This window comes from Gorilla gorilla, chromosome 19 (genome assembly GCF_029281585.2).
Source record: "Gorilla gorilla gorilla isolate KB3781 chromosome 19, NHGRI_mGorGor1-v2.1_pri, whole genome shotgun sequence".
In the NCBI taxonomy this organism is placed as follows: Eukaryota; Metazoa; Chordata; class Mammalia; order Primates; family Hominidae; genus Gorilla; species Gorilla gorilla.
In genome coordinates, this window is record NC_073243.2 from 89,380,299 (window position 1) to 89,407,147 (window position 26,849).

The window sequence follows — 26,849 nt, forward strand, 5'->3', positions numbered from 1 at the left end:
ATTTAAACCTCACCACAACTCCATGAACTACATAATATATGTATTTTACAAATAAATAATGTTTTAGCTATACAGTAAAATACTGTGGATCTGAACAGTATTGTTCAGCTATTCTGTGTTAACATTAGACATTGTAATTTGAAGCACTCTGTCACTCTAACACGAAAGTTCCCAATCACCATAATTTGACCGAGGTGAGCGGATCACGAGGTCAGGAGATCAAGACCATCCTGACTAACATGGTGAAACCCCGTCTCTACTAAAAATACAAAAAATTAGCCGGGTGTGGTGACGGGCGCCTGTAGTCCCAGCTACTCAGGAGGCTGAGGCAGGAGAATGGCATGAACCCGGGAGGTGGAGCTTGCAGTGAGCCGAGATTGCACCACTAGACTCTAGCCTGGGTGACAGAGCGAGACTCCATCTCAAAAAAAAAAAAAAAAGAGTATGGATAAGGAGATGTCTGTAAATTGGGGTTGAATGTTGGCAAGTTGGACATGGTGAGAGAACTTTATTTTACTTTATATCTTCAATGTTCACACTAAAGTAAAAATTGACATGGCCTGTAGAGAATAAAAATGGTGGTGAAGAAGATATAGATACTTTAAAAAAAAACATAAATAGATTTAATCGAGCAGTATAGCCCTTAGTCTTAGGCAAGGGAGGCCTTTGCTCTTAGTCCTGTGCCTCTTGGATACTGTCCAGTGCCTGGGACAAACTAAGACTCACAGTACCTGAGAAAAGGGCACCCCAATCTGGTCTTACATTAGTCCTAGTTGCCAAAATAATCTACCCCAAAATCTTCTGTCTTTCTCTGGTGGCGTGGATGAGCTGGCATTGGCAATGCCACTTTGGTGTATTTCCCTGGACACTGGTACCAGGAGGTCACCCCATGCTAGGGGTGTCCAGCTCTCATGTCAGGCAGTCCTGCAGGGATGACTAAGCCTGTCTCCCAAGAGCTTCTGAAGATAGTTGCACAGTAATACCAACGGGCCCTACCAATTCCTGTACTTTCTCTCTTGTTTCCAATCAATGTAGTGATACACACTACCCACAGCTTAGTTTTAAGCTGTGTTTACCAAAGGCACTCCTTACATCAGTGAAACTGCTCTTTTTGCCCCATGCCATTGTCCTTGACTATTCTATTAGTTGGTGGCAGGGTGTGGAAGTCAGAGATAAGATCAATATTGTGAAATATTACATGCTAAGAATTCCAGGCTTATGGTCTAATTCGTACAAGAAAAGGCATGGTTGAAAGATATCTTTCAACATTTATGTCATAACACTTCAAACAGTAAATTTAACATGTCCAGAACAAAACAATAATCTTTCTCATTTTTTGATCTAACTTGGTAAATAATTGCATTTGTGGTTATCATTATCAAAGCGCAGATCCAAGCTTTGAGAGAGTCACTGAAAGCCAATATGCATGGAAACCACAATGGATGAGTGATGATATAAACTTCATTATATAAATGGCATTAGAGAAGTGGCAAGAAGAACTATATTGTTCAATACAACAGGCTCCAAAGAGCCATTGTAATACTTCTGCTACCTTTTTCTTGTGGAGAAACACATAAAATTATTCAGGAATGAGACATTTGACAGTAAATGATGAAGAGATGGTGCTTGGACTCTGTTAAGGACCTTCACATCTGATGTTTGAGTAAGAAACAAACACATTAATTCCTCTTGTCTACTTGTATTTGTGATTTTCATCAATAAATTACTATAACTCAGATGAGCCCATGGATTGTGTAGTACAGATTTAATCAATTTGTTTAAACAGACAGGGACCCCACAAAACTACCTGTCTTATCCTTGTACACTCTAGGGGTAACCCTATAAAAAGCTGCTGTAAGGAAGAACCAGGAAAATTAATGAAAGTAACATGAAAATGTTGCTGAGAAACATGAACGCCCAGTTGAGGTTGGAAGCCAGGCATTTGTAATCCATTAATGTATTAATATGTGAGATATTTTCTCCCCCAGAACCCAGATGCTTGATTGTTGGAAAGGAAAAAATATATATTTGCCTAGATCCTAGTAAAATGTGAATAGAGAAACAAAAGACAGGAAGTAGAGAATAGAGACAAGGAAGTAACTAATTGTTGTACTGTGGAGCCATGACTAGATTAGGAAAAAATAAATAAACCTAAGCTGAAAAATTTTGTAGTCTGATGTCCTCTGCAATTTTTGGCAGCAGATGTTGATGCTTTATTTTGAGTTAGTGTATTAGTCAGAGTTCTCCAGAGAAACCGAACCAATAAGATTGTAGTTTGTAGTTTAAAAGAAAGGTTTTAATTTTAATAGTGTGGTTTTCTTCCACATATGGAGGCTATCAATCATTTACTTTACCAAAGTTTATCTAGTTTTGCGGCTGATAATATTCACTTAGCTTTGGAAATATTTTTTAAAATTCCCTTTGAACTTCAATATTTTCAGGTAAATATGATGTAACTTTGTTACCAGAGTGATAAACATAAAAGTGATGAATTTAAATTCTAGAGATTTTTTAAACAATAAATTTTATAGTGGCAGAAGGCAAAATTTCAAAAATAATATTAGTTAAATAAGTATTGAAAATGGATAATACTTAAACATTATGTAGAATTTTAAAAGCCAACTCTCATTTTCAAGCATTTTAAAATAAACATTTCCAAAATGCTAAATATATCTTATTTTTAAACTGTGAAATACTTTAAAGTTATTTTCTAAATAGTGGCTTTATCTTTCCTCTGCTGGTCTGTGTATAGATCTAATGGTCTGTTTTTAAAATGTGTATTATATTCTCCTACTGATGTATAACCTTACTATAGCTATTTTTTAAACAATTTTAAAAAGAAAATGTAATTCAATAATGAAAACAACAAAAATTAGCTTTTTCTAATCTGATTAGTGTATTGCATTGTTTTTCGCATCTAAACTTCTTTCATCTGGTATTTTTTGTCCATTTATTTTTTAACACCTCTCCAATGTTTCTTTTCATTTCTGTATTAATATACTGTTTTTCTTTTTTCATTTTTTTCTAGTTGATATAATGAATATGCCACAATTTTATTTATAATTTTTATTTTGAAACAAGGTCTCGCTCTGTCCCTCAGGCTAGAGTGCGGTGGCACCATCATGGCTCACTGCAGCCTCAACCTCCCGGGCTCAAGTCATCCTCCCACTCCAGTCTCCCTAGTAGCTGGGGCTGCCGGCATGCATCACCATGCCCTGCTAATTTTTGTTTTTTTTGTGGAGACAAGGTTTTGCCATGTTGCCCAGGCTGGTCTCAAACTCCTGGACACAAGCGATCCACCCACCTCAGCCTCCTAAAATGCTGGGATTACAGGTGTGATCCACTGCACCCAGCCACTTTTATTAACATTATATTGTGTGTTTATTATTACAGATGTAGAACTTTATAACTACCAATATCAATAGATTATAGCAATTAACTTCTTAATAAAAATGAAAAATAAAAACCTTATGTTTTCGTAATTTTATTTTACTACTCCTTGGATTTTCTTGATTTAATAGAGCCATTTATTTCTTTCAGAAATTATAAATGGTATTTATATTCCATTTTTAAAATCTGTAATTAGAATTATTTATACATAGTGACCAATTATTTGTATTGGAGGGCTGTACTAATTTATATTTTTGTCAGTATTATATGAATATTCAATTGTTTGCCACATTCTCAACATTGGCCATTTGTGACATTTTATCTTGCCATCTTAGTTTATGTTCATAGTATCTCATTATGTCCTTAGTTTTACGACATAGTGCATTGCTTTCTTTACTAATAAGTTTGGGCATCATTAAATGGGGTTTAAGTCATGTGTATGTTATTTTTTAAATAACAGTTTAATGAGTTTCAACCATTTTTATAAGGTTATTTTTTTCTTAATTGTATTGTACAATTGCTTCATATGATCAGGATAATAATTATTTGTCCTACAAAGTTTTCATATGTTGTATAGAAATTTAAAAGCCTGTCTTTGTATGGGTAGAATTTTTTAGTACTTTTCTAACATTTTCTACTCCAAGTTAATACAAATATTTTACTATATTTTGTATCAACAGTCTTACACTTTGATCTTTCACATTTAATTGCTTAGTCTACATAGAATTGCTTTTTGTATATAGAATGAGGTAGGGATATAAAAATTTTTAATTAGAGATCGTCAAATTTCTCATTACTACATATCAAATAGTCTATGGTTCCCTGTTATTTTTCACATCAGCTTTGCTGTATATTAGGTTTTCAGTGTCAGTTTGTATATGTGTGTGTTTCAAGGCTCTCCCTTCCATTTCTAAATAATTATAAATAATGGGAAATACTTAAGCATTATGAAGAATTAAAAATGTCAACTATGTAGAATTATGTATTTATTTAGAATTTAAAATATCACATTCATTGATGAATATTTCTTTCCTATACTTCACGTCTCACTGTTTTAATGAATATATTTTGGTTTATTATTGAGCAGGACAATACCATCTCCCTTGTACTTATTTATTATTAATGTCTTAGCTATTCTCATCCTTTGTTCTTTCATGACATTCACTATCAGCTTTACAAGTTCCATGGGGAAAAATATCTGAATTCCTTTTACCTGGAATTCTTTGAATTGGTATATACTTAAATCCGATTCAATGACAGGATATGTCTTCCCACTTATTTAGTTCTTATTTAATAGTTATCAATCAAGTTTTACAATTGCATCACTAAAAGTATTATATCCTTTTCTTAAATTTATTTCTTGATACATATAATGAATATTGGTAAGGTAAGTGATTTTGAAATTATACCTTTATCTCCTGTTGCAAGGAGATAATTATTAAAACGCAATTATTAAAATGCAGTTATTAAAATGCAATTATTTAAACATTGTTCAGATATTTTGCTAAAATCTCTTATTAATTGCATATCTTTGGTAGATGATCCTTTGAATTTTTAAAGTAAAACATAATCACGTCTCCAAATAATGTCAGGTAGGGTTCTTCCTTTTTAATGTCTTTGTTATTTCTTGTTCTTCTTATCTTAGTGAACTATATCAGATATCCTTTGTGTTTTGTGATTTAAGACTCAACCTTGAAAATATCTTTGTGGTGCGAGTTGTAAGTTATTTTCTAAGGGGATGATTAGGTTCATCTGGAAGGCACTGCACACCCAATCCACTTTAAATTCAAATCCTGATGTAAGGATTGATTTTGAACCAAACAAATAATGTAAGTTAAATTCTCAAACTCAGATAAGAGCCTCCCAGGCCATACATCCTCAGAACGGATATTTTTCTTTAACAAAATTCTCTAGAAGCAATAATAAACTTTACTTGTTTTCTAATTTAGGAGATACTTTTTTTTTTTTTTTTAAGTGTATAGGCTTCCTGGGATCTGGTTATTTCTGGTTTTCTCCAATCCACCTTCAACCTGTGCCAGCTTCATAGATGCTAAATGAGTCACTTGATCTATGGCACTCTCCTCCCTGTGCTTGTCTTTCAGCTTTGCTGCACATTTTAGAACATCTCTTTTACTTTCTTTCATATTCAACCATTCACTTAAAAATATGTTTATGTGTTTCTGTGTATTTTTTTCAATTAATATGTTCATGTATTTTGGTGACTTTTCTAATTTTCTATTTTATCTGGAATCTTCAGTGTGATTTTAAAGGTTATGATACTGTCAATTGACCGACTTCAGGCAGACATATTTTTATCTTACTCTGTGTTTTGACAACTTATCTTTCATATTTTAATTCATTTGACCCATAGTCTCTAATTTTACCATGAGAAAATCACTAATTAGTAATAATATTGCTATCATTTTATTATTATAAAATAATTGTATTCTACTTATATTACTTAAAAATGTATCTACTTTCTTTCAAACATTATTTTTCGTAATGTCTTGTGCATTTTTTTTTTTTTTTTTTTCCTGACACAGAGTCTCACAATGTGGCCCCGGGCTGGAGTGCAGTGGCAGGATCTCAGCTCACTGCAACCTCTGCCTCCCAGGTTCAAGCAATTCTCTTACCTCAACCTCCTAAGTAGCTGGGATTACAGGCACCCACCACCAAGCCCAGCTAATTTTTCTGTATTTTTAGTAGAGATGGGGTTTCACCGTGTTGGCTAGACTGGTCTCGAACTCCTGACCTCGTGATTCACCTGCCTCGGTCTCCCAAAGTGCTGGGATTACAGGCACCCACCACCAAGCCCAGCTAATTTTTTTGTATTTTTAGTAGAGATGGGGTTTCACCGTGTTGGCTGGACTGGTCTCAAACTCTTGACCTCATGGTTCACCTGCCTCGGTCTCCCAAAGTGCTGGGATTACAGGCGTGAGCCACCACGCCTGGCCTGTGTTGTGCTTTCTAAGTACTCTATAACATCCTTCTATATTGCAAATTTTAGCCCAACTCCCATGGTATTTTGAATACAAAGATAGCAAACCAAGTCTAAAATACATTGCAAAGGTCTGTATAACCTTCTTTGATACGTAGAAGATACTCAGATGCTGTAGAATCTGAAGTTAGAAAGCTGGTGAGTATGATGCTCATTTCATGTTCATTATTCAGTGAAAGCTGGGAGACACCAAGGGCCTGGAGAGTGCTTGTGGGAGAAAAGCTGTCAATACATTTTTTTTAAATTTTTTTTGAACCCGTTGTCAACTTTCCACACCTGGCTTTCTATGTTGTTGGTCTTCCTTTTCTAGTATAGTAATGCTCAGCTGTATCAGGAGAAAACTTGGCCTTCTGCAGATATCCCCTTTAGTTTGTTTGTTGTTGGTGGTGGACCTCACAGTGTGGTTGCTTTTGCCTTTGAAGGAATTCTAAGTGCCGTGCACCACAGATGCACTACAGTTCCTCAGTCTTCTAATTTCAAGAGATATCAGTGGGATTTTACTGGGATTATTCTATCTATTTTCTTTTATAACATTGTGTTTTTTAAAGAAAATTATTACAGGGATCTTGGGATTATTATTATCTTTTTAGACAGAGTCTCGCTGTGTTGTCCAGTCTGGACTGCAGTGGCGGGATCTCGGCTCACTGCAACCTCCGCCTCCTGGGTTACGGGCACCTGACACCACTCCCAGCTAACTTTTTGTATTTTTAGTAGAGATGGGGTTTTGCCATGTTGACCAGGCTAGTCTTGAACTCCGACCTCAGATGATCCACCCGACTCGGCCTCCCAAAGTGTTGGGAATACAGGGATGAGCCACCACTCCCGGCAGGGATTATTTTTGATGTTAGTAACATCTCACACATTTAGCAGCAATTTCTCTGATTCCATTCCTTACTTTCCTGCATTAGTACAGACTTTACCTCCTTTTAAAATCCTTTTCATTGTCGTAGGGGCATTGGAAACAAAATGTATGTCTATGCCCAAGTTGCAGCTTCTTACAAGGAATTCTGTTACCCCACTATTGATAACCACATGTCCTCAGCTGTTATTAGTCTTGGGTTTTCTTAGGTTAGCTGAAATGACCTTATGAATTGTGCTCTTGCAGACTGTACTTACCCCGAACTAGTGCCCTGGGTCTTGTTGAAGCACAACTACTACCTGATTTTTTTGACATGTCTCTCAGCTTACATTTTTCTGGTGTCATTTATTTTCATTGCTGTACTTTTTTTACCACCACCCCACAGTGAAGTAGCTTAGCTAATTACAAGAGGATTTATCTTTATGCCAGAATCAGGTAGAAGAACACAAAGCAAGTGTATCTAATTCTTTAATATATCCTCTTTACTGATAAAATGAATCTCTACTCTTATCACTTTGTAAGCTAACAGCCTTCACTTAATACAGTCTTTTGTTGCCCTCGTGTTGTCTTTTATTAAAGTTCATGACTCTGGCTCACTGTATTTTCTAATACTTATGTATCTATAACTCATCTTAGTAATACTGATGTGATTTTGTGATTGTTCCCCTTGGGTGTTAGGTATGATATTCTTAATTGTAGCTATGATGTAATAAAGCAAACCTTGAACTACCTTTTCTAACATCACACATGCTCAACAAACACACACAAACCCCATATATATAATTGAATGTACACACACACACACACAATCATAGTTACAAATATTTTCCAATGAGTTATAAGACCATTTTCATGAATTCAATAGTTGAAATAATTATGTAAGCAATTACTTATTTTTTGCTTGTCATAAATGAAATGCTTTTCAAAAATGCCAGTGTTTTTAGGAATTTGAACAAAGCTATAGTTAACATCTTATAAACACGGGCAAGACTTTGTTTAGACATGCATATAGGAGCAGAATTCCTGCGGTCCAGGTTACCTGCATTTCACTTTTAGTAGATATTCCAAATGGTTCTTCAAAGCAGTTGTGTCCATGTGGATTTCCAACCCACGATATGAGTGAGAGCTTCCATCACTCCACATCCTTGCCAATTATTGATAATTTCAGACATTATCTTTATTATCTTTTTTTGCCAACTAATTCAATGAGAAATTATGTGTTATTATTGTGCTTTTTTTGGATTTCTCTGATAATGGCTGTGGAATCATTTTTATATGCTTTTTAGAAGTCCTGTTTTTTTCTTTTTGTAAATATTCCATTTATAGATTTCCAAATTCAATACTTTATTGATTGTTGACATTCTTAATATAATCTTTACACTAAATTGTGTTCCATGATTGGAAATATTTTCTCATAGTCAATGACATAGCTTTTCTTTTCTTTGCAAGTTTAGCTTTAAATATATGATTTTGATTTTAATTCAAATTTTGTGTTTTCAATATTTGTTTAAAGAAAGCTTTTCCTATTTCATAAAAATTTTATATGTTGGCCAGGCATGGTGGCTCACACCTCTAATTCCAGCACTTTGGGAGGCCGAGGCGGGTAGCTCACTTGAGGTCAGGAGTTCAAGATCAGCTTGGCCAACATGGTGAAACCCTGTCTGTACTAAAAATACAAAAATTAGCTGAGCATGGTGGTGGGTGTCTGTAATCCCAGCTACTTAGGAGGCTGAGGCAGGAGAATTGCTTTAACCCAGGATTTGGAGGTTGCAGTGAGCTGAGACCATGCCCTTGCACTCCAGTCTAGGCGACAAGAGCAAAACTCTGTCTCGGAAAAAAAAAAAAAAATCATATATGTTCTTGACTTTTAAACTGTTTCTCTTTCATGCATCTGAAAGTTATTTTTTATGTATGATATGATTAAAGAAATCTGTAACCAGCCGTATGTATTTGTGGAGCCTATGTTTTTGGATTCAACCAACCATAGATTGAACATAATTAGAAAAATAATTATAACAATGAAAAATAATACAAATTAATATCAATATGACATAGCAATTATTATAAGTAATCTAGAGATGATTTAAAGTATACAGGAGATGTGCATAGGTTATATGCAAATAATATTCCTTTTTACATAAAAGACTTGAGCGTCTGTGGCTCTTGATACCTAGGAGGGTCCTGGAACCAATCCCTTGTGGCTGCCTAAGGATGACTGTACTTTGATTTTGTGCATCTGCATGGTGGATTTTTCCTATTCTACTTATTTAAAAGTCTGTTCTTTTCCCACTGATTTAAGTGAAACGTTCGTACATATTTATATGTATCATTTAGACTCTATGCCAATAACATACGTTTTTTTCCATATTTTTATAACAATTTTTTATATCGGATAGGGTAATTTTATCTTTCCAACAAAGTCTATGAACTTCTTGGGTTTTGTTCTTTCAAATGAATATTAGGATTAGCTATGGGTGGCCCATAAGACCACCTCTAGAGCAATATATAGAGAGAAAGCATTTTTGTTCAAATTTGTTTGTTACGTGTTTGACATGCTCTTCTTATAGTTTACATTCCTTCCATTTTCTCTGAAGGCTTTAAATGTGTATTATGTGTCTATTACAGATTATTCTATTATTATTAGTTCTTAAGAAATAAATTTTCTCTTTATCGCTCCACTGAGTTTCATTGAGGGTGTATTGTGTTCTCTCACATTTTTTTTTAAATTTTTTTCCTTGTTATGGAATCTAGGGTCTTACGTTGTGAAAGAATCTCTTCAAGATATTTTGGTACTTGCTCTGCTGAGGTCCTACTGATTCTCCAGTGCTATATCATGCTTTATATTACTACTCTGGGTTGCATCCACCATATTATATATTTGGGCAAATCTGGAGTTTACACACATCAGGCTCAAGCTTGCCTTCTGCTTCTCAAGGTTAACCTCTTTCTATCTATGGCCACTCTTGAACAGCTGGTATTTGTGCAGCTTCCCAATACTGGTGGACAGAAGATTTTTGTGTTTGTTTCTTTTTCTTCTAATTCCCATCCCATGATGGGACTACTCATTCTACAAACTAGTTGCATGTAAACAGCTCATTATTAGTTCCTTCCTTCAAGCGACCCAAGATGCCTGAATTTCATTAACAACATTGGTAATTGAAGCCTTATGGAAGCCATTCATACCCTTAAATTTCCTGGATCATCAGTTACCACTCCTCTGACTTTATTGCTAGTAGCTTGAGATTTATTTTTTCTTCCTGTCAAGGTCCCCTGAAAGTTAATGTCACTGAAAGGTGTACTGTACCAGTAATCATACTTTATGAATGTAGTTTGTTTTTGACTTTAGAAAATATTTCCTTTAAAAACTTTTATGAGATTTGCTTAATTAAGCTCTTTCTAAAAATTATGTAGCCATAGTCTGACACTCTGGTTCTGTGGTTTTGTTCAGCTTGTCACACATAATTGCAGGTTATCAGTAGTCCTAGTCTGAAGGGAAAGAAATAGTTATTAGAGTTTCATTATTAAGTAACATCTATCCATCTCTCTAAGTGAGTTAATTATATGCCTGTCCTAGGTTGTCTTAAACAATATTTTAAAACACCCTTTCATTGTGTATATATTTCTGCCGCCTTAGCCATACACACTGTCTTGTAGTGAGATAGAGTCATGAGGAAGTTGTTTTATTAGAGTAATTTTTTTCTCCCCTATGGAAGGGGATAGGAAGTAGATCTATAAGTTGGTTATCAATGAAAATATTTGTAAAATATTTGAAGAGATTTATTCTGAGCCAAATGTGAGTGACCATGGCCTGTGACACAACCCTCAGGAAGTCCTGAGACTATGTGCCCAAGGTTGTCAGGGTACAGCTTGGTTTTATACATTTCAGGGAGGCATGAGACATCAATCAAATACATGTAAGACATACATTGGTTTGCTCCAGAAAGGTGGCACAACTCAAAGCTGTGGGGCGGGAGGGGGTGGTTTCCAGGCTGTAGGTAAATTTAAACATTTTCTGGTTGACTATTAGTTGAGTTTGTCTAAAGACCTGGGATTCATAGAAAGGAAATGTTCAAGTTAAGATCAAAGATTGTGGAGACCAAGGTTCTTTTGAGGTCTTATAGTGGCTGCCCTTAGAGACAACAGATGACAAATGCTTCCTATTCAGATCTTTAAAAGGTGCTAGACTTTTAGTTAACCTCTTTAGGATTGGGAAGGCCTGGAAGAAAAAGATCTACCTGTGTTAATAGAAATTCTTTACGGATGCAAATTGTTCACCAGGAAGGACAGCTTTGCAGGGCCAGTTCAACATATGGCAAAGAAACATGTTCTGGGGTAAAATATTTTGATTTTCTTCCTTGTCTCCTAATGTGATGCCTGAGTCAGGTTGCAAAGTAAGTCACCATATACAGGGTTAAATAAAACCCATCTGTTGAGAATTGATGGTTTGTAGGGGATGAGTCTCCAGACCCCTTAGATAGGAATTTGGGCAAGATAAAAAATTCAGAGCTTAATCCTCATGGTCTATGGTAGGCTGGAAAATGACTTCCCAAAGACAGCCATGTTCTAATTCATAGAACCTTTGAATGTTAACCTATATGACAAGAAAGGGTCTTTGCAGCTGTGATTAAACAAAGGATCTTAAAATGAGGAGATTATCCTGTATTAGCTGAATAGGCCCAAATTATAAACACATGCATTCTTAAAAATGAGAGGCAGAAGATTTGAATACACAGAGGAAAAGGCAATGTAAAGGAGGAGGAAGAAATTTGAGGATGTTAGCCTTGAATACTGAAAGTGGCCACAAGGCAAGGCATGATGGCAGTCACCAGAAGCTGGAAGAGGCGAGAAATGGATTTTCCCCTAGACCTTCTGAAGGGATGGCAGCACCGTGACACCTTGATTTCATCTCAATCTTTTATTGATTTCAGAATTCTGACCTCCAAAACTGTGAGAGGATAAGTTTCTGTTGCTTTAAGCTACTACATTTATGGTAATTACTTGTCACAGCCACAGGAAACTGATACAGATGTTATTACATTCTAACCAAAATATCTAATATAGATGAAGGGAATGAAATGGCTTAGAATTTCTTGGAAGTTTATGTCTCACTTTAATGTTTTTTAAACCTAAAGATTTTGTTTGACAGGGAAACCTTTATTAGTTATCAGAATAACAGAATGATAAAATGAGTTGGTGTTTTTACTTTCAGAAAATAATTTATCCCATATGGATTTATTAGTCTACCTTGTTACTATCTGTATTTTCTACTAAACTTTTATAATAAAAATGATAAACATTTATATATTCTGACTACCATTTAGCTGTAATGATTAACATGTACATTAATTATAATTATTTTATAATTTCATTAAAAATTACATTTCTTGCATAGGTATAATTGAGCTAACTCAGACTTTTTGTCTTAAAAATGAATTATATGAAAACATGGTCATAATAATAGGATGCCTCAATAGAAGAAAATATATTAGATCTTATAAAGCAGTATATATCTCCTCAAGTCCTTTTTATTGTTGCAGTCTATGGCATTTGGTGAAAAAACCATCAGGTAGCTGTGGTTGTATGCACACGGTATTAAAAGCTACTTTTCTTTTTCAGGCATAATGAACTTTAGTAGAAACGAATGAAAATAAATGTCCATGGACTTTCTTAATGATTCTTCAGAATCAGGCATCATAAACATGTCCACTTGTGTGGACATCTTTATAAGAATCACTCTTGATATATTACTCAGAGAGGAGCATTTCATAAAGAAATGAAAAATGTGGTTTTAATATATACTCTATTACACCCCAAATGCTGTTTATTTAATATAGATTAAGGAAGTTGAAGGTATCAGCCTGAAGTTAACAATATGAAGCTGGAGTTAAGTTATCAGTATGAAATACTGTAAGTGAACAGTTGACTGTATACTGTAAGTATACACCACTGTAAGTCAGTATGAAATAATGTTATCTAATTATAGATACAGATTGAAGTTGTCAGTATGAAATAATGGTATCTAATTATAGGTACAGATTGATAGATATAGAGACAATTATGGATGTCTGCATATACACGTTAATATAAATATATAAATTTCCCAGCTCACTTCACTGAGAGGACTTAGAAGTAATGGCACCCCAGTGGCAAGGAACCATAACTAGTGGTCAGATCTTGGTTTCTCACCATTCTCTGATAAAAAGAACCAGAGATCCTTGAAAAAAAAAGGCTGAGTCTCGGTCTGAGGCAAGAAGATTATAACATTTATAGTATGCATTTTGAAATTAACATGGACTATCTTATCATGCCAGGACTTAAGGAAGTACTCACTAAACCAACCAATATGGTATGTCAAAAAAGACATAGAGGCTAATTGAAAGAGCTCATGAAGGCCAAAGCTAAAACAATTAGACCAACAAAATAAACAGTGTAGTATTGTATTATAACATGAAATACAAAGTAAATATCCATGAGATTACACTGATACATATAAATTACTGAATGAATGAATGAATACACAAACAAGGAAACAAACAAATGGGGAGAATAGGTAAATTTCTCTCATAAAATTTCAAATAATTTGTGTCATTTTCCCCTCCAGCAAATGGAGCTTAACTCTCTATCCCTTGACTGTGGGCTGCTTTTATTGACTTGCTTTCAAACAGTACAGTATGGAAAGGAGGAACAAAAGGAACTTTATAGTATGAAATGGTGGCAAACAGTACCCCAGTCAGCTGATCAAAATCTGTGTAAACAGAAATAAGTACCCCAGTCAGCTGATCAAGATCTGCATCAACAGCAATAAGGACTCCAGTCAGCTGACCAAGATCTGTCTCAACAGTAATAAGTACTCCAGTCAGCTGATCAAGATCTATCTCAACAGTAATAAGTCATACTGATGACACACATACCCTTGATATGAAGTGACAAAAATGATACTTTATGGTCTTCCTCCCAAAAACCCATAACCCCAGTCTAATCATGAGAAATACATCAGCCAAATTGCAACTGAAGGACATTTTATAAATGTCTGACCATTGCTTTTCAAAACGTTCAAGGTCATCAAAAACAAGGAAAGTCTAAGAAACTATCACTGCCATGAGGAGGCCAAGGGGACATAATGACAAGGCCATGTGATATCCTGGAATAGAAAATGACATTAGGAGAAAAACTAGTGAACTCAGAATAATGTATCAATATTGGTTCATTTGGATCCATCTATCACAATGTATCACTATGTATCACAATGTATCAAAAGCAGCATTGTAAGTACATTGTACATACATCAAAAGTACATTGAGAAATGCACTTATAATGTAAGATATTAGCAATAGTGATAATCAGGTGTGAGTTATACAGGAACTCTCTATACCATCTTTGCAACTTTTAAGAAAATGTAAAAATATTCTAAAATAAATGTTTATTAGAAAAGATAGTTAACATTCTGACTGTATATGTTTGTCTTTCCAGCTTTGTTGCCTAACAGCTTGGCTCTTTTGGGAAATATAGACAAGCTGGAACCCAGGAGCAGTTGGGAGTTTTAAAGAATGCCAGCCTTTTTAAAGGTAGGTAAAAAAAATCTTATCAAGATATATGCTTTTACCTTCTTAATTAATACCTGAAAATGCAAATCCTATTTAAAACTTCTTTACTTAAAAAAATTTATTAGAAATCAAAATATTCAAATATTTGTATATTTACAAATATTTGTATATTTATTTGTATGTTGACATAAACACAACAAAATCATGAAACTTGAAGTAACCAGTTATTTCTACATTTTTTAGAATATAGGATTCTTTATTTTTATAATTATTTATTTTTTAGCTTCTTTGTTTTATTTTTCCTCACAGTTTCATTTTACATGCCGATTTGAGAGGATCTAATGACTATGTTCCTCCTAAAAACAGAAAGTGATTTCTGCCTTTTTTATTCTGTTTTTTTGTGATGCTTTGCCTAGTCCCTCATAATTAGCGGTATTATGTTTGTTAAATTGGATACGTCTCATTTCAAAGGCAAACCTCTGTTGAAACTCTCACATAGGAAACAGAGATAGTCATAAATTTTCACTTTACGAATACTGATATGGCACAGACTGGTTCAATTGTTTCTTGCGCTGGCAATTGTAATCTGCTTTTCCTTTGCTGATGGTAGGAATCTAAACACTGAGATTTAGACAGTTACAGTTAACCTTCACAGACATAGTAATTAAAGTGCTGCTTTGACACTCCCCTCTTGGTAATGGGAGAATCTACCCTTACTTAGGCTGTAGTCAAAACAAGCTTTATATTCTCAGTTCTAATCAGTGATCAGTTAAGATTAACCATTGATATAACAACTCAGAAAGACAAGGTTGAAGAGATAAGGCAGATGTGTAATTAAACTAATGTGGCTTTATGAATCTTCCTGTGATGGTTTTCAAACTCTCTGTGCATGCCCATATTTCTGAAGTAGAAAGATGAAGCCTTTTCTTTTTCTTTCTCATTATCCTTTTATGAGATTAACTTATTCAGTAAAGGTTAGGCTTTAGTGTAGTTTTAAAACATTATCAATTAATTTTAACTATCAGATTTGAGGAAAAAAATACAAATTTTAGATTAACAATGTAAGATGGTAAGATTGAAATGGAATGAACCATTTAATATCTCAGCTATTAATAATTCCTCTCCCCCCATGGTCATCTCTTTTATCTAGCAATTTGTTGTCATCAATATTCAAAATTTCTATGTAGAAAATTGCTTACCTTTTCTTTGTGAAATTTTTGCATTTTTTGTAGAAAATTTTAATTAATTTCTAAATCTCTGATCTTGGATAATTTTGGTTTGGGGTTTCAGTCCAGATCTTTTGTTTATAGAATAAGAGAAGTGAACACTTTGAATTTAATTCCTATAAAAGGCAACTCCATATTCTTAAATATCCATGATTATATCAACCTCAGTATTATCTGTGATGCAAATATGAATAATTAATAATTAATACTAAGCCATTCCAATGATAAATGCAGCACTTTCTCTCCTTTTCTTTAAAGCATAACAGAGCATTAAAACATCCAAAGGCCCAGATAAATGAGAAGAGACTCATACTCTTCCCAAATGTCCTTTGGTTCACTCTGTGCTATGTACAACGATAAGAAGAAATAAAAATAGTTTGATATTTGTTTAACATACAACTACTTTAAAGATAATAATTTGAGAAAGGATTAATTTAAAGAAATTGGCATGTTCATTTGTTTTTAATTAGAGTGGAATTCATATTGATGCAGAACACATTTGAGGAGAATGGCTTGAAATTATTTTCTTTTTAATATGAGGATTTTCATAAATGCCACATAAGCAAATAGAGCTGAGAATAATCTCAGTGGAATGCTATAACAAAATAGAGAGTGATAATCAAGAACAATGAATATATAGATTTCAAGTCATACTAACTGATTATTAACATTTCTTTATTAGGAAAGACATTTTTCTTTTGTCAATTTAACTTTGAATAGAGTAATGCTGTGGAGCCTGTTTATGATGTTACCACCCCCTTTTATAATTTTCTTTTTCAACAATCACATAGGGCAGTGTATTATTTCTTTAACATTTTGCAAAACTTACTCTCATTCTATTCATTTCTCACTTATATTCATGTTTACTTAAGTAATTGTATGAATTTATTATAAATCATGCAAAAAAGTAAAGGGAAAGAGAAAGGAAATAAATCTTCTTTCATATGGTTAGATGAGCATTCTTTGATCATTTATAGAATACTTTCTTGTTCCAATATGAAAAATATGGTTGAAGTTGGCATTTTTTTTCTTCCTGTAGTAGTTGGAAAGAGTAGGGAAAATGCAGCCAAAGGACATTTGAACTAGACTATAAAGAGAAATAGATAAAAATATGTAAAGAAGAGGATATAGATGTATAAAAGGCACAAAGATATATGATATCATTTCATATGTGGTGAATTTAAAACCATTTGAGGAGTTAGAGAATGAAATGTGTGTCAAATATGGGAATAGCTGGCAGATAAATCCAGAAGAATAGGCTTAGATGATGAAGAAACTTTAATCAAATGAAAAATATGTCTGGGATTGGGACTTTATCTTTTATAGGATGTGGAGCTGTGTTTTGTTGTTTTAGTTGGTTTGCTTTTGAATGTAGAAGAATAACCTGATGTGGAGGTTTTGTGTGTGTGTGTCTGTGTGTGTGTGTGTGTGTGTGTGTGTATGTAAATAAGAGGACTGCTGGCAATAGACTGGGAGATTATATATATCAGATCTTTTGGGAGCACCAATTTAATTCTATTTCCATCTATCCTGTATAATTTCTTAGGAAATTAAATAATTATTCAAAAATAATTTATTTGAAGATACGTTTAAATAGTTTAGGGTTTTAACTAATGTATTAGTGTGTTCTCGCTCTGCTAAAAAAGACGTTGAGACTGGGTAGTTTATAAAGAAAAAGAGGTTTAATGGACTCACAGTTCCACATGGCTGGGGAGGCTGCACCATCATGGCGGAAGGCAAAGGAGGAGCAAAGGCACATCTTACATGGCAGCAGGCAAGAGAGTATATTCAGGGGAATGTCCCTTTATAAAACCACCAGATCTCATGAGACTTATTCATTATCATAAGAACAGCATGGGAAAGACCCACCCCATGATTCAATTACCTCCCACTGGGTGCCTCCTACAACATGTGGGAGTTATAGGAACTACAACTCAAGATGAAATTTGGATGGGGACACAAGCCAAACCATATCAACTAAGTAGAATACTTCAAGATTCCACTAATCCTTTATTTTATGAAGATGAGGATGCAAAGAGTGTCGACAAATGGAAAGTTTTGGAAGTGAGCTTTTCACTGACACAGAGGCAAACAAATCTAGGATATATCTTTAAAAAAGCAAGTCTTTAGGGCATTGGTATGAATATCAGGTCCTGACACTCAGAAAACATTGCCTTTCAGCAGTGATGAGGTGAAACAGAAACTGATGGAAACACGGAGGGAACAGCAGATCTGCTCAGCCAGGAGTGGATTTGAGTTTTTCTTTAGTGTTCACTGTGTCCTGCTGAGTTGACAATAGGGTTCAAAAAATGAATTGCAGAGCCATCTGTTTTTTTTTTTTAAATATACTTTGTAAGGCATAACTAAAAATCATTTGGTAAATTTTGTTCATGTGATATTCCCTGACAGGTTATTGTTAGAGTTGCAATTAGCACATCTGAAGAAGATAAATGCAGGGATATTTCAATTTTTGGTAATTGCCAAAGGTTAATAATTTGAGACATGCCTGTTAGGATTTCACAATGGATTTGTCATTGGGAATTATGATTCATCATCTACACAGAATAACAAGGAGAGAAAAGAAAGGAAAAATACAGAAGCAGTTGATTATTCCAAAGTAGACTCTACCAGACTTTTAATTCAGACGAAAGAGTTATTCCAATTACTCGAGATTGCTTGAAGCCTTCAGATTATTAAAACAGGTTTACTACAAGTGAGACCAGCAGAAGAGAGTACATTAAAAAAGGTATCCCAGTCTTCCATGAATTATCCTTTATGTAATTTTCTATTTCTTTGCTTTGTGTTTAATTTAAATAGTCATAGATCAGATCACACGATGCTCTTAAAATCATTCACACTCAAGAGACACAAAGGTCATTTACATGCATTTTATTCCATGGTGCATATTTTCAGTTAATCTTAAAGGTCACTTTCTTTCTGTGAGTCTAAATATTCAATGCCTTAAATAAAGATGAAATATATAAATAAATAGGGGATCTTTTTTTTTCTTTCTGCCTTTAAAGCTACCTTGTTATATTTCATGCTGCTTTGATTTTTTGTGATAGGTCACAATCCAGGTTATTGTGCTGTCATTCAAATTAGCTTAAAATGCCCTTAGTACAGAAGCAAGGAAATACATACATGTTCTTTGTCCTAATCAGAAAAAGAAAATTATACTGCAGGAGTGATGAAGAGAATTCTTGGTTATGGTCTACGGGACAACAATCCATAATTTAGTTTGCAGATGTCTGTGTAATTTAAGCAGCAGGCAGAACAACCACACAGTTGTAGATGCTCTGGGGAAAGGATACCAAGAGGCTCATAAATCATGGTAAGGATTAAAACCAATGAGCATTCGTCTTCTTAACCTCGTAAGGGAATATGGAAAAGCCAAGTATCAGAACATACTGAGCATGGAATCTTTGTGCAGCAATCAAGATGTCAGAGTTTTTAACGCCTCTCTCAATTAGCATTGACCTCTCATTTGCAAGTCAACAGAACATAATTTTAAAGTTGATTAAAAAGAGGCCCTTTCCATATCAAATTAAATTGAGGAAGTGATAAGATATGTTTCTGGGCCATAGTAAAAGTGGAGTCAAATTATATGGAAATGCTAATTATTTGCTTTGATTGAAATATGTTTCTTCTGGGGCAGCCTATGAAAAATGACCTTACAAATATCCAATCCATAACAACTGTCATGTTTAACTGAACATTTATAAATGGCTAAATGTCATGAGAAAATTCTAACTTCAAATAGTCAAGGAAGGGAAATAGAGACAGCTGGCTCTCTCCTATAACATTTAGTAAATAAATGGTCCATTACTAATTGTTTATATTTGAAAAATTATCCTAATCAAAGGTCTTTGGATTCAAATGAGTAATTCATACACAGTGAGGCAAGTTTCATTTTGTGTTGAAGATAGAAACTTTAATCAAATTTTAAAGCTTTTGAAAAAGGCTAATCTGTTAATTTCCCCAGCATTCTTTTAAATCAGGTTCATGATACAACTAAATTTGCCAATTTTATAAGAATGCCAAGACAGTGCAGGAAATAAAAAAATCAGTTATTCAAGGACGATCATGAGCCTGTTAAGGAGATATAGACAGATTCAGTTTCTGATTCTGCAGTTTAATATAAATATCCCCTGGCAATGATTATTTTTATGTAGTCAGTACATAATTATCTATTTTAGTTAAGGAGAACTGTAGTGTGGCTAATCCAGTGTGGCAGATAATTTTTTATATATATTTGGTATTGGAATCTATTTTTGTTCATATTTTTAAATGATTTCATCTGACTTTTGAGAAAGTCACACTGCCCTATCTTTGAAAACAGCCAGAATAACATGCCAGATACTGTAATTTGGGCTACTTCTACACTGGGTATACCCTATTCTACACCCCATACTAGGGACGAATAACCATCTTTTCCATTTAGCAGGCAATAATATGCTCCTCTAGTTCAAATATCTTTTTCTGCTACCACTTTTTCTTCCTCCGGAGTGGGGATTAAGTATGTATTCTTTGACACAAGCTCATATAATGATTTCAAAGTATATCAACTTTGTTATATTGTATAGCATTGCACTTCATTTTTCTTGACCTGTTTTCTAACAAGACTGTGCTGCATTCCCCAGGAACCATTCTAGAGAAGGGAGATACAGAACTTAGGAACCCAGCTAGACTTTTCTGCCATATAAACTAAGACTGATTACTAAGATAAATATATGGGGAAATGTACATTTTATCTTTGAACTAAAAGTAGAATAAATCACTTTTCTTGACTGCATAATAACCTTTGTCATTTAACCACACATTCGTGGATATTTCAGAATCTGCTAAAAATAGTAAAACGACCTTTTAAGAAGATCACACTGGGCCGAGCATGGTGGGTCATGCCTATAATCCTAGCACTTTGGGAGGCCAAGGCAGGCGGATCACTTGAGGTCAGGAGTTCAAAACCAGCACTGGCCAAAATGGTGAAACCCTGTCCCTACTAAAAATCCAAAAAAAAAAAAAAAAAAAAAATTAGCCGGGTATGGTAGCAGGTGCCTGTAATCCCCGGTACTTGAGAGGCTGAGGCAGGAGAATCACTTGAACCGGGGAGACAGAGGTTGCAGTGAGCCAAGATCATGCCACTGCACTCCAGTCTGGGTGACAGGGCAAGACTACGTCACAAAAAAAAAAAAAAAAGAAACAGAAAAAGAAAAAGAAGAGCACACTATTTGTATCTATGTCTACTTATATAAATTATATAAATTATTTTTAGTAATAATTATTAAATGAAAATAATTAGTTTGATTTAATCATTATATAATGCATGCATGTGTCTCACCATCATATTATACCCTGTAAACTTATACAATTATTACGTGTCAATTAAAACTACAACTAAGAAAGACTTAAACATTGGCAGACTAGATTTGAGAAATAATATTATATGTCATATGTATATTTTTGGCATTCTTAAATGCTTTTGTATTTCAAATATGTTTGTAAACAGACGTATTTTGGTGACATATTCTGAGTGACAGAGAGAAAAATAAGAATTCACTTTGCCTCTTTCATTTTTTCTCCTTAATAATTTTATCCCTAGTTTATATAAAATATCAATAGGGGGATGGATTATAGACTCGTGGATTAATTTACTCAAATATAGTGTTGAAAACTGTCTCTATATTATTTTGTATCAAGGATTCTTCTCTGGGTTGTGGATAAATTTATTAAAAAATCATTAAATGTTATTAACCATGTTGGTGTTTACATTCTAGTGAGGAGAATACAAACAAGTTATTAAATTATATAATATTTATATTATGTATAAATAAGTTTATAGAAAATGATAAATGCTATGCAGAAAATTAGCTGGGAAGAGTGCCAGGAAGTTTCTGTGTTGTACAGAGAAGGGGAAATGGTAGTTTGCAAATTCCGAAAATATGTTTCAAGAATATCTTCCTGATAAAATAACATTTGAAATGACTTGAAATAGATATGGGAGCAAAGCTTGAAAGTGTCTGAAGAAGAGCTTTCCAAATTAAATCACAAATTTCAAGTCGCTAAGGTAAGAGCTATTCAAAAACCAACAAGAAGGCCAGTGTGATGGAAACTTGGAGAGAGTGGAGAAAGATTATAGAAGAGGTTCAGCTGGGCACGGTGGCTCACGCTGGCTCATGCCTGTAATCCCAGCACTTTGGGAGACCGAGTTGGGCGGATCACTTGAGGTCAGGAGTTTGAGACCAGCCCAGCCAACATGGTGAAACCCCATCTCTACTAAAAATACAAAAATTATCCCGGTGTGGAGGCACATGTCTGCAATTCCAGCCACTTAGGAGGCTGAGGCAGGAGAATTGCTTGAACCTCGGAGGCTGAGGTTGCAGTGAGCCGAGATCACACCACTGCATTCCAGCCTAGGTGACAGAGCCAGATTACATCTTAAAAAAAAAAAGAGATTCGACAGGCAGCGGGGCCTTGAGGGCAGTGGAAGGACCTTGATGGTTTTATCTTTTCAGAGGACTTCTCTGGCTGATGTGTTGATAGTGCACTATAGAGGCCCAGGGGTGGAATTAGGAAGCTCCTTTTTAGGCAAGTACAACAGCCTGATGAGCAATGATACTAGGTGGGAACAGAGATACAGCAGAACAACGGGTGAGCAAAGGAAGGAAGGTTGAGACAAGATGATTGGTGATGTATTATACATGCAGTGTGAGGAAATGAGAAAGATCCAAGGTGAATTCATGGTATCTGGCCTGAGCAATGGGAATATAGCTTTGCCAGTAACTGAACAAATGAAGTCTGAGCTGCCTTTAGCCAACAAAGGAGAAATGTTGACTAGGAAATTTGATATATTCATACAAAATTCAGGGGTGAGTTCATCCTAGTAGATATGTTATATGATATTGACTAAGATTTGTTTATTTAAACAAACACATCACACTTTCTGTGTCAGGCGTTATTCTATGATTTTAGTATGTGTTATGTTGTTTAATTAATCCTCATAAGAATTGTGTGAGACAGGCACTATTAACATTATGTTCATTTAGCAGATGAGAAAATGACGCTAAAAGTCTAAGGTAATATTTTCCAAGATCACACAGCTGATAAGTGGCAGAATTGGGAGTCAGACCCAGGCACAATAGAATGATTTTACCCAACTTGACCCAGGATTTGATTACTAATGCAACAAGTTCAGATGAGAATAGATATCCAAGAACTAGGCTCGGGGGCATGGGAGTGAAAAACATCAGAGGAATGAAGAAAAATAAAAAGAGCAAAAGAAGTGGTCAGTGTAGGGGGAACACAAGAAGTGTGGTGTTCTGAAATTAAATGAAGGAAGCCTTTCAACTGGGTCAGTTGCTGCTGATGAATCTTAAAAGATCAAGACTGAGCACAGATGATTGGAATCACAATGTGGATTCCATTGTTTATGTTGACAACAGCAGTGTTGATGGATTGCTGAGCAAAAATTTTGATGAGAGCTACGAAAACAAAATAAAGACAGAATTAATTTTCAAGATCAAGGCAGAAGCTTGAAAGGAATTCCTGAGAAAGATTTATTTGGAATTTTTGTGCTATTTTAAAGCAAAGACATACTTATGGTTCCTAGTTCCAAATTCACAAAAACAATTTGTCACACACATTTCAAATGACCTAGGAGAGATTATAACAAAGTGACATAGATCAAAATCCATCTACATTATGGTGCAACATTTTCCCTAGAACATGTAAACTTAGACCCCCTCCAACAAAATTCTTAATTTTTATGTCATCAAAATTAGGATTAAATGGGTAATTCACCATGTTACTAACAAAGTAGCATTGACTCCTTTGGGCCTTTTAGGGTTGCCTGGACAGTTTAGGTTGCAGTGCTTAGCTGTGTTGGATATGTCACCAAACTGTAGAAGTCCCAAGCACAGGATTCATGTTGAATGGCCTAGTTTCCAATTCAGCTTAGCCATTTATCAGTAGTGACAAGTTACTTAACCTCTCCATTTCCCATTTCTTTCACCTACAACATGAAATAATATTGGTCCAAGAGTCGTGTGCATCTAATAGGGTTGTTTATAAGGATTATGTAGTTCATATTTGCATACACTATTTCTGAAAGTTAGAACAGTGCCTGGTCTATAAGAAACCAGTTTAAGTGGTTTGTAAAAAACTAAGTTCCATATTTCTGTTTTCCTCTAGAATTTTCAAGGAATAGAATGCTCCCCCTCTTCTGTGTTTCCCTGATGTCAAAATTCATGGATCCCCTTCCACTTCAGGAAAGCTAACTCGCATTGCAATTATTAAGGGCGTCATACTCAGTTAATATTTCTTCTCATAGATTTCACTGCATTCTTAGTGGTTGTATGTTCTAAAGTTTATTTTTTGTTATATTTCTAAATTTGTTTTTTGCGCTGTGAATTACTTCACATTGATTTAATGAAATCTCTTAAATGAATATCTATTTCTGGCATATATGTATATGCATTCATATATATATTTATGTGTGTGTGTGTATATATATCTTCCAACTTGTCAGACTCTTTTCATGTTTCATACACCATAGCAAGACATCCCTTTCATATGGAAGCTGCTACTGAAACTCTCGACAGACATAAGGTCCTTGGATACAATAAATCATGTGTAAAGAACACATTTAGCCCCATCACCTTGTTAATTGAATTTATAACTAAAAACATTCCCATTTTCTCACTTTTAATAATATTTTTCCCAGTCATAAATAGCCAAATAACATAATCAATGTTCAAAAATTCTCAATGAACATCTTTAAGGAATGTTTCTGTGAAGAGTGGTAGGATCCTTTAGTTTTTTGCTGCATATGATGAAGCAGATGGAGAAATTCAGTTTTTAAGCATGATATTTATTCCATTTTTTCATGTTGTTTGAAATTCATTTTTCGTCTTGCCCCAAGGGATGCCTGCCATCTAAGCACATGTTTGAAACCAGATAGAAAGCATATGTCCTGTATACCCGTGGGGTCTGACAGAAGGGGTGAAATATAGGATAACTGCTTCTTCAATTGTGCAAAAAGGAGTTTTTGTTGTTGTTGTTTTGCAAATGGTATTTCTTCAGAAGTGCAAGATGCTGTGTTGTAGCCTTTTGATAGTTTAATTATCGTCTCATTTTCTTTCAAAATTATATGAGTCTTCTTAACGATAGGGAATATTAAAGGTAGGCATGAATGTATCCGGGGTGTCACTACACCTTAAATCGAATTCTCCAGCCTCATCACAGAGTGCTCCTTGTGTTTGCTGAGCAGCATAAGGTAATTCTAGTTATAAACTTGCACTAACCTTGTGTCTCACAGGCTCTTCATGGGATGGTCTTTGTTTTTCCAGCTTTTATTAGAGCCACTGCCCCACCTGGTAGAGTAAGTCCTAACTTAACATCATCAGTAGGTTCTTGGAAACTGCAACTTTATTCAAAATGCCATCTAATGAAACCAGTTTTACCATACGCTACTTGATATAAAGAAGATGTAAGTTCCTGGAGCAGATTTCTGGTCACAAGAACATCACAAAACTTCAAAATAAAGATCAAAACACTTCTTATATTAGACATTGAAATACATATGAGTTATATATACATTTAAGAGAGATGAATAAATGTAAATAAAGTAACTATTTACCCGATCATTTCAGTTCAGGGTTGTGGATAGCTGGAGCCTGCCTGCAGCTCAGGGTGAAAGGCGGGAACCCGCCCCAGACAGGGCACTGTTCCATTGTAGGGCATACTCACACCCACATCCGCACCCACTCACACCAGGGCCGTTTAGACACACTGATTCACCTAAGTGCACAGCTTTGGGATGAAGGAGGAAACCAGAAGACTTGGGGAAAACCCACGCCAATCTGGGGAGAACACACAAACTCTGCACAGATGGTGACCCTGGCTCAGATTCGACATTTTTTAGTCTCATCAACATTACTGTGAAACAATGTTGAACAAAAGGTATTTTCTGAGGACTTACTGTACACCATGCTCGACCATATACAGTACAAAACTTTCAGCCTCTCAACCACAGCCCTCCCAATTCATGGGGGTTTCACATGATCACACTCTGCCCAGACACCTTTCTCCTCTTATCTGATCACCTGAACACTGCCTCCCACAACCCTGGACCATCCCACTACCAACAGCTTGTCCACTCATCCTAGAACCTGTGTCAGATTCCTTTTGTTTTAACCATCCCATCACATTGTTTATTGTCTGTTTAGTTATCTGTATCTAACATTACATTGCAGGCTTGTTTCCAGGTCCCATGGTCTCATCTAAGGCCCTGTGGCCTACTCTGCCCAATGGCCCATTCTCAGTTCAGTGTATTCCTGTCTCTCTGTCCTTCTTTCAAGTACCCAGCCTTTCCTCCCATCTCACGGTATCCATAAACTTTTCCATCTTAGTGGAATGGCTTTCTCCCCTTTTATTCATAATTACCTGGAAAAATTTTACCCAACCTTCAGATCATCTCAATGGATACTTCTTAAAGGAAAAAGTAAGGACAAAAAAAAAAAAATTCAAAAAAACCCAAAAAAACTATTTTTGAAACAGTGCATGCTCCCTGTCCTCTAAAGCTATTTTCAGTACCAAGTAGAGTGCCTAGCATGTATCTCTGCATGCATTTAATTTATTTTATTCATTTTTCTAATGATTCATTCATTTATTCAAACATTTTTCTCAATATATTTCATGCACCTATTTGAGTGCCTTGGTAGAGACTTCAACAAACCCAGTATGTTTCTGCTCTCCTGGAGTTCACATTGCAGTTGAGGGTGACAGAAAATCAACAAATGAATTATTAATTTATAAGATATGATTAAGGACTAATA

The 26,849-nt window shown here is 34.9% G+C and overlaps 1 protein-coding gene across 4 annotated transcripts in view; it reads left to right on the top strand.

The window, feature by feature from the left end:
* CDH12 (cadherin 12) overlaps positions 1-26,849 on the top strand; it is a 1,104,089-nt gene that overhangs the window by 336,144 nt on the left and 741,096 nt on the right. For all 4 annotated transcript variants that reach the window (XM_055367890.2, XM_055367891.2, XM_055367892.2 and 1 more), the window contains exon 2: positions 14,718-14,812. The gene's annotated coding sequence lies outside the window, so the exon portion shown is untranslated. The remainder of the gene's footprint in view (positions 1-14,717; positions 14,813-26,849) is intronic.